Below are 9,535 nucleotides of genomic sequence, written 5' to 3' on the forward strand. Positions count from 1 at the left end.
AACCCTAATCTTTATATTCTAACTAAAATGTTAAATATAAATCTTAAACTTTTATGATCCCTAATTCAATTATACCATCTCTAGTTATAATCAAATTAGCATGAGAGGAAGGTTTGTTTTCCATTCTTATGGCAAAACTTACAATCCTCTAGTTTAGATTTTTCTCTTCTTATCTCTAAGTCAAGAAAAATCCAAACTTTAAACCTTAATCAACAAATCTATGCTAAACAAATCAAGTCCTCTCAAAACTTCATTAAGCTCCCTCTAATGGGAGTTTAGCTTGGATTCATTGGACTATCATTTCCAACACAAGAACAATCAAAACAAGTCATTATTAAATAATTAATTAACTTTATTGATCTAATTTAACAATAGTCTAATATTCAAAATGAATTAAATGAACAATATTTAAAACTAAGATTATGAATAACTAATTATCAATTTAAGACAAACTAAATGAAATGAACTAAGTAATGGATTCCAAAAACTAAAATTACTATTCTAACTAATTTATTGATAATTCACTAGATAAACAATAAATTATTGGTTCTACAAACTGAATCTATTAAAAATAACTAGATAAAACTAACTATTTGGATCTAGCCTAAGTAAAGCTAAGTAAAAACTAACTATTGGGTTCTCACTAACTAAAAAGTCAGTATCTTAAGAGCTAAGTCTTTCTCTCTTCAAATAGAGGAGACAAGATCAACAAATTCGTGCATGGGATGAGGAGCCATCTTTCGGGCCGGAAAATCGAGCCCAAAACCTCATTACTTCAGTCCACAAAGGGGTTTTCAGATGGAAATGACTTCAACAACCTTTTCATCCATTTTTGCTCCTCTGATTGGGTCAAGGCTTAGACCATTAGAAAGTTCCTTCTGAGTTGGTTGTTTTGATGTAAGTTAGGCCCAATTCCAAGGTCTGAGTCCAAAGATACGGCCTTTGGTAGTTCAGCTAACTTTTATACGCTATTTCTGCCTGTGATGACTTTAACTTTTCAGCTTTGACCGGGCTTTAAAAAGGCTTTTTCTCCTTGAATCTTAGCTTTTAATCATATAACTTCTTAGCAACCAACCTTTGCTTTTTTATCTCGCAAAAGGGACGCATTTCTGCACGTATTCGACTCTAATGCTGAAATACATATGAACATGATAACAGTACTAACTCTTACTTATTAATCACATAATTGGTCTAAAAGTAATATTGTTAAGGGGTTAATACTATAGTTTTGGGCTCTTATCAGGAAACCAGATTCAAAAGAGTAATTTTTTTTCCTTATAAACATCAAACAAGATTGAAAATAATGGAATATAGAAAAATAATCTTACTTGTTTACAATATCTTCGGTAAAAATTGGATCTTCTTAGCAAAAATCTTCTGACTCCTCAAATAGATCGTGTAAAACATAGCTAGGGTTTAAGAGTAGACGATGATTCTTTCGCTCTCTCTTGAAATCAACAGAAAAATATTCTTCTTTTTGGGGAAACCATGATAAAGATGGAAAATATTGAGTAATATATTCTGGTTACCTAAGGGATGGGAGAATGAGATTGAGATGAAGAGGAAGCTACTCGAGCCAAAACCCTTGTTGAGAAAAATTGAAGGATCGTGACTTTTCTTTTTAGTTTTAGTTGACCATGTTTAGTTGACCCGGGCTTATTTTTGTATTCGAGGACAGTTAGTTAAAAGCTTGGCGCTTTAAACTTCGTTCAGTTCCAAAAAATTTAAATGAACACAATGAAACGACGGTTTACAATTATATAAGCTAATTGCGGTTTTTAACTTTCTAAAAACCAAGCGCGCCCCTGTTTCATTTCAATTTAACCTAATTTTTTCGATGATCTTTTTCTAACTAATTAACTTAATTAAGAAGTATATTAATAATAACACTTCTGGAAGTCACATTATATAAGTGATTTCGAAAACTTGGCCAAGTCACTTTTAAAGTGATGTTTAATATATAGATATTACATCACTTTATAAGTGACACCGTGAGTGACAACAAATTTAAAATGATGTTGAATACATATATATTATATTACTTTATAAGTGACACGGTGAGTGACATAAAAAAGTGTTACTACATCACTATCACGACATCACTTATTAAAATAATGGTGTACATCTCTACAACATCAACTTTTGAAATAAGTGATGTTAAAAAAAAATTGTGATAATTATTACATCACATACTGAAAAAAGTGATGTCATAGTTTTCTTTTGACACTTTGCTGAAAGTGATGTAAAATTAGTGATATCATATGTCATATTTGTTGTAGTGTTGGAAGGCTACAGCCATGAACTCAACACATCTCTTGCTAGTTACTAATAGAAAGGGGAACTGGAATCAGGTAAGTAGCACTTTGGTAAAGGAGCTTAAAAGCCATATATTGTTAGAGGTAGGAAAAAGAAAAGAGAGAAGGACGACCAGAAAATGAAACAATAGGAAATGAGATATGGAGGAAGCTAAGCTTGTATAGGAAGAGGAAAAAAGAGAACTCTAATTCTCCTTATTTTAGTGTTGATAAAAGATGGTTTCTCACTAGTTTAAGGGTTGGGTATATGGATCGTTCAAGGTGGTTAAAAAGATTGAATTTGAACATTTAATTGATTTGTTTAGGGGCCTTAGCTGGTGATCCGGGCTGTTTCCCTCTCGATGATGAAGCTTATCCCCCATCGTCTCACTAGCCGACCTTGACCCCTGTTATTTTGGGGCAATATCTAGCATTTAGAGTTTGCCTCGATTTGGTACCGCTCTCACGGCCCGTACTGAAATAGTGTTGTACCCCTAGATATCTAGTCAACTGCTGCGCCTCAACGCATTTCGGGGAGAACCAGGTAGCTCTAGGCTCGAGTGGCATTTCACCCCTAACCACAACTCATCCGCTGATTCTTCAACATCAGTCGGTTCGGACCTCCACTTAGTTTCACCCAGGCTTCATCCTGGTCATGGATAGATCACCCAGGTCCGGGTCCATAAGCAGTGACAATTGCCCTATGAAGACTCGCTTTTGCTACGACTCTGGTAGGTTCCCTTAACCAAGCCACTACCTATGAGTCACCGTCTTATTCTTCAACAGGCACGTGGTCAGAGCCCTGGTCTCCTCCCATTGCTTGGGAGCTTACGGTTTCATGTTCTATTTCACTCCCCGATGGGGGTTCTTTTCACCTTTCCCTCACGGTACTACTTCGCTATCGGTCACCCAGGAGTATTTAGCCTTGCAAGGTGGTCCTTGTTGATTCACATGGGATTCCATGTTCCCCATGCTACTCGGGTCAGAGCATAAGCTAGTGATGCTTTCGGCTACTGGACTCTCGCCATCTAGGGTGCAGCACTCTACCGCTTCGCCTAGTAGCACGACGGTTGTATTGCTCTCCCACAACCCCGTTTTCACAGTTTAGGCTACTCCCATTTCGCTCGCTGCTACTACGGGATTTCAATATTCAATTGAGGAAAGAAAAGGGGACAGACTATTGGATATCATTGCTTTAGTTTTGGAGTGGCACTTCTTTTAATTGATCATTATACTTTCTAGCTTGGTGAATCAAAAGGAGATCAGGACCTTAAGCTAGCTTGGTGGGAAAAGGACGACACCAAGTCATGTGATTCCAATCTCCACAGTATATACATACAAGATACAAGGTAAGTCAAAGTACCAGTGTGATAATGAATCCAAATAAGTGCACTTTAGTGGTGGTAGGTGAAATTGTCAAAGTTCAGTCTTGATGGTGGTAATATCCTAACAATCTCTTATATCGTTTTTAACAAATTCACTAAGTTGGTAGTTCAAACACTAGATAAGTAGAAATTCTACTATGTTTAGTCATTGCTTCCATATTGTAGACTAGAGGTTTAAGAATACTTATGCCGTAGTCTGCCCAGGGAAGATGCGTTGGACTGACTTCGCGCTAGATTTTGTCGTAGTTAGAGTTGGAGTTAGGTTTCATTGACCTAGGGAGAAAAGTTAGTTCTCTGTGTCTAGTTTTAGTTTCACTGTATTTGGATAACTGAGTTGGGAGTTGTGCTTTGAAAGGTCAACTGTTCCAACTCAATTTCATGCACCTCTTACACACATTTATTGTAATATAATCACTACCATGGACTGCTTTGATCTTTTCTTGCTTTCTTTACATCTTTGGACGTTCAAGGGTCAAGTAAGTAGTTATTCAAATATATCCATAGTCATGGTTTTCTACTTGTATGATTGTTAGAAGGTTGAACACACGTGTTGTAGTCTGCCATAGGAAGCTGCACTGGTCTGATTTTGACCTCACTTTTGACATAGTTTGAGTCAAATTTAGGCTTCAGTTACCTAGACAGAAAAGATAGAGGTATATGTCAATTTTCAAATGAACCAAGTTTCATTTGATTTGAACATCTATGCAAGGAGTTATGAATTAGGAAAGACAAGCAGTTACAACTTTATTTTTTTTCTCGTTTTACTTTCAATTATATTCTATCGTGTAGGTGGCACATAAAGTTGTCAATATGCGTGTTTATATTATTGTCGTATCCTTGCTTTTGACATAAGTTTTAGAGGACATTCCACCTAGGGAAAAAATTATTTAGGGATGAAAAATAATAAGGTAAAACCAAAAGGAGAGACTAATAATCAACACTTGTGGCCTTCCTAATCGGAAAGAGCAACCTTACACATTATTTAATTTGAGTATATTGTGTAGACTTAGCTAGAACTCGTTAATTTGTCATTATTGTAAGCCTTGAAATTAATACTAAATTGGACATATAGACTTAGAAAATAAGGGAATCGAAAGTTGGGAAATTTGTTTGAATTGTTGTGTTGTTGAGTTGGAAATAAGGAAATTTGCTTAAATTGTAAAATTGTTGCATTGTTGTGTTGAATTGGAAATAGGGATATTTTCATCAAGTTTGTGTTTAGTTTGATACATGGTCATGAAATAAACGCTTAATTGGAACGATGTATTATGTCAAACATTGTTAGATCTAAATTTAAACTCTATTGACATCGCATTTACTTATCAAATTGATTAAATTGTTATTGATGTAATCCTCTTGATAATGTTTCTAATTTAGGGTCCTGAGAACTTATATTGGATTATGGCACCGAAGGGAAAGAGGCCTTCTTAGTCCATTGGTAATAGGGCCCCGACTGTGAAAAGTTGCGAGGTTTCTCATCAAGATTTTGTATCTCTGTCGGCTTATGCAACATACATAGATGAGATTTGTAATAATAGACCGTTGGCTTTGGAACGCGAGGTTTTTCTCGACGAGATTGGTGATGATATTATTACCAAATGGATCAAGAGGATCAACTGGCAAAACTTGATGAAAATAAAAGGAGTGGCATACCCCCATTTGGTCAAGTTATTTTACGTAAATATTTCATGGGGTGGAAATGAAAAAACTCATTTTTAAAACAAAAGTCTGTGGGAAAGATATTTTAGTTAATCCTGCAAGAATGCGTTAACCCTTAAGGTTTCTCTAGGAGACGCTCAACTTTTTTATCCATTGAAGGTCAATTTTCAACACTGTGACAAAGATTTTATTACCAAGTTTGTTGAAGGGGGGTCTTATGAAAATAATCTGCCATCGACTAGGATGAAGCCGCGGTTCCGTATTCTCCATCGAATATTATTCTTAACTATCTTGCCAAAATGTGGTCATTTTAACCACATCAATGACTTTGGGCTTTATCTGATCAATGCAATGCTGAAAGGGGATAAACTCGACTTGGGAACTATAATCTGGCATAATATTGTGGAGCATTCAGGTAAAAGCAAAAAGAATATATGTTTGCCTCATGGCATTCTTATCAGCAAAATCATCATAGGCGTTGGTGTTCCTCCCTATTGTATGTGTATTTAGCAGAATTCTCCTATTAGCTAACTTATTGTTTCAAGGATGACAAGTAGGATTGTGCCCAAACAAAATAGTGATAACGACTCTCCAATAACGGTTGCTGCCAAAACAAATGACATTTACCGGCTAATGCTGAGTATAAAATCCCAACCGGACTTAGTGGTAGGATACTTTAGGAAGACATGCCCAAACTTTCCATCCTCTTTGGAACTCAATACAGTCAATTCCTTTGGATTGCATTCAGATTTTATCCCATCTGATTATGAAGGCCTTAAGGAAGAAGAGGGGAAGAAGAGGATCTTATTAGATATCAATATGGAGAAAAATGTTAATGATAATGTGGAAGTTGAGACAGAAGTGGATGGTGACAGTGAGGAATTTGAGGCCGAAGCAGATGGTGACAGTGAGGAAGATGAGGAAGTTGAGACGGAAGTGGATGGTGACAGTGAGGAAGTTGAGGCAGAAGCAGATGGTGACAGTGAGGAAGATGAGGCGGAAGCAGATGGTATGATGAGGAAGGAAGGCGAAGCGGATGGTGGTGATGAGGAAGATGAGGCGGAAGCAGATGGTGACAGTGAGGAAGATGAGGAAGTTGAGACGAAAGTGGATGGTGACAGTGAGGAAGTTGAGGCAGAAGTAGATGGTGACAGTGAGGAAGATGAGGAAGTTGAGGAAGTTGAGATGGAAGCGGATGGTGACAGTGAGGAAGTTGAGGTGGAAGGAGATAGTGACGAGGAGTAGTTTGAATGTGTTGTTAATCAGGTATTCCATCATGTTCTCGTTGCTGCTTTATCTTATTTATCTTGACAATAGAGCATCCTTTTGGATTTAGTTCTCCTGTTGACTTATTTTTATTTAATTGTTCAGGTGAATTGCAACGAACAATGAAAGAGAGGATGTGTTGCGTTAAAGGGACACAAGTATCTTCTACTATTGAATCTAGGGTTATGTACATTAAATGAAATTCACCCCTCTTGTTGTAATCCCCTAACTTTATTCTGAGATGATTTACTTGGTAGCACACTTTTTATCTTGTTTTATGATGGTTTGGCACTTCGGTTGATTATATGGGCATTTTAAATAAAATATTTGGCAATTGCATTTCTATGACAGTTTTATCTTATCATTAATACATACAACTCTGTTGTTTACTTCTAATCAAGTATGAATTTCTATTAAATATAAATATATTTTTTACAGTACTTTATGAGGTAGAATGGAACTCTGACGTTTTTCGTTAGGGCTTTAAAGAATGCTAAACAACAAATCACTTATACATCTATTTTTGTCATTTGCAAGTGAATTTCCAAGGTCTGATTGAAGGTTAGTAAATCTTACTGAAGGCTAGATATTTGCTGCAAGGGTACTTCTTGTTTTAATTGTTTATTTTGTCTTCTTGGCCTTACAAAAATGAATATTTAGATTGTTTGCTTACTTGTATGAATGCTTAACAGGCCCTTAACACCATGCAGAAACATAGCCCAATCAACTGCTCCTTGTTCGTGTACTTCTGAAGCAACTTGAATTGGTGACAGGCAGCTTGAATCAGTGTGGGAGGTGAGTTCCTTGAATCAGTGTGGATGGACAAGAACTTTGGCTTAATGGCTAGTCATTAGGTAGCAGTAGAAGGTCCATGGCTTTACTCTCGTTAATATGGGTGTTTGGTTCATAGTTTTTTTTCATTATAATATCATGGCAACCTTGTTGAGATATAATTTTGTAGTCTAGTGGTGCATGCCGAAATTCAGTTGCTCCACCATTACTTGAGTTAACGGTAAGGTACGTACTTTCCAATTAAAGGATGGCATGCGGTAAACTCGGTGTTGGGATGGTTTTGTCACAAAGACGAGTCACCGCGTTAAAAATTTGATTATAGGGGCTTTATGTGAAAATTGTTTTCAGGGACTTAATCCCAAAAATTGTTTTAGGGACCTTTCTAGAAAGAACTGCTTGTTTTTTTGGGTTTTTGTTAAATTTCGGATCTAATTTTTTGGGTTGGGCTTTTTGGGCAAAAAAAAAGAGATATAAAAGTGAAATAAGAGGGAGAGAGACTAGGAGGAGAGAAGTGAGGAAAGAGAAAAAAAAAAGAGAGAAAAATAGGGAGGGAAAGAGAAAGAAAGAAAGGACGAAAAAGAGAGAAAAAGGAAAAGAGAAGGATGGCAGCGAAACTCGGACAATCACAACGTCCAAAGGGCAGCGACTGCTCGAGAATTTCTTTGATTTTTGTTAAAGCCCTAGAAATTTAGGGTTTTAGAATTCGACTTGAATTCAACTAATTTGATGTTGATAGTGTTTTAGAATTCAACTTGAATATTTAATTGAAATGATGAACTATCAGAGTTTGTAAGTGTAATTTCGTAAATAGATGTGAACTTTGATGTGTGTTATTAGTGAAGTATATATATATAGGCTCGAAGGTTCAAGTGATGATATTGAAGTGACTATCGTGGTCATGGCTAGGGATATTTGTTTGTTATGTTATGAATAAAATATGATGATATAGTTTTTTTGATTGGAATATGATGGTATAGTTAAGTTATAAATGTCTTAAGTGTTAGTTATTTTCGCTTAATTGAACTATGATTTGCAGGAGGGCAGACCATACTAACTCTTTGTGCAAGGCGCATGTCTACCTTATGATACTAACTCTAGTAAAGGTAAAAGTACAGATAAATGTAGTTATTTTGTATAATCGCCTATATGTTACTTTAGATTTTTTGTTAAGAGAATAAGGAACTAAAATACCTTCGAGTGAGGAACTACCTGCCTCATCCCTGAATCACTCACATTAGCTTTATGCTGACCCTCGTAATATGCTTTTTGCATGGGCGTGCATGGAACGTAGATGGAGAGTGCAACAGAAGTGTGGAGGAAGTGATAGGTTGTCTTGGCAAAGTGGAGATGTGGGTATGTTAGTTTGTATAGTATAAGACATGTATTAGGGTTTCTGGGATATTGTTTGTATATTTGTCATTTTCTTTTGGTTCGAGGATTGGTTACTTGATTTAACTGGCATTTGTCGAGATGGTCAAGTAGTCGGTTCTATGAATTAGTATATTTTTAGTAGTTGGGTTTACAGCTGAGGTATGAGGTTTTATATTTGGTTTGGACGAATTCTTATTAAAATTTCAAGTTATGATATGTTTTATATTTATGAAATGTTGAGAATACAGAGGAAACTCTACCAAATTGTTTTTAGAATGTGATGTTTAGTGGTTGTTTTATATTTTAGTTCTAGTTTGGACTCGTGTGAGTCAAACCCGCTCATGCCCCCTTATTAATTTCTTGCCAATACATGTATATAGGATTGGTTTGATGAAAATATCATTGTTGCTATGTATAATATAGTTTCATGCACCTGGTAGGACTATCTAATTGTCAGTTTGAGAGATAGAAGTGGTTGGATGTACAAATTAAACCGTGCCTAGGCTTTGGGTATGGTATCGAAATGTCAAGTCTAGATATATGAACTGAAGCGTGGCTTGATTAAGATATATGTGGCTGTTATATATTGCCAATCTAATTCATTTGTTTTATGAAGAATGGTGCTTGTTTATATTAATGGGAGATGTTGTAAGTGTCTTTTGCAACAATTCCAAATGCTATTCAGTGCATTCCTTTAATTTACTCCCTTGTATACTGAAAAATGTAGAAAAAAGAATTATTTTTTGCCTTGTGGAATTTCAGGTTTCT

This window comes from Coptis chinensis, chromosome 6 (assembly GCF_015680905.1).
Source record: "Coptis chinensis isolate HL-2020 chromosome 6, ASM1568090v1, whole genome shotgun sequence".
NCBI lineage: Eukaryota > Viridiplantae > Streptophyta > Magnoliopsida > Ranunculales > Ranunculaceae > Coptis > Coptis chinensis.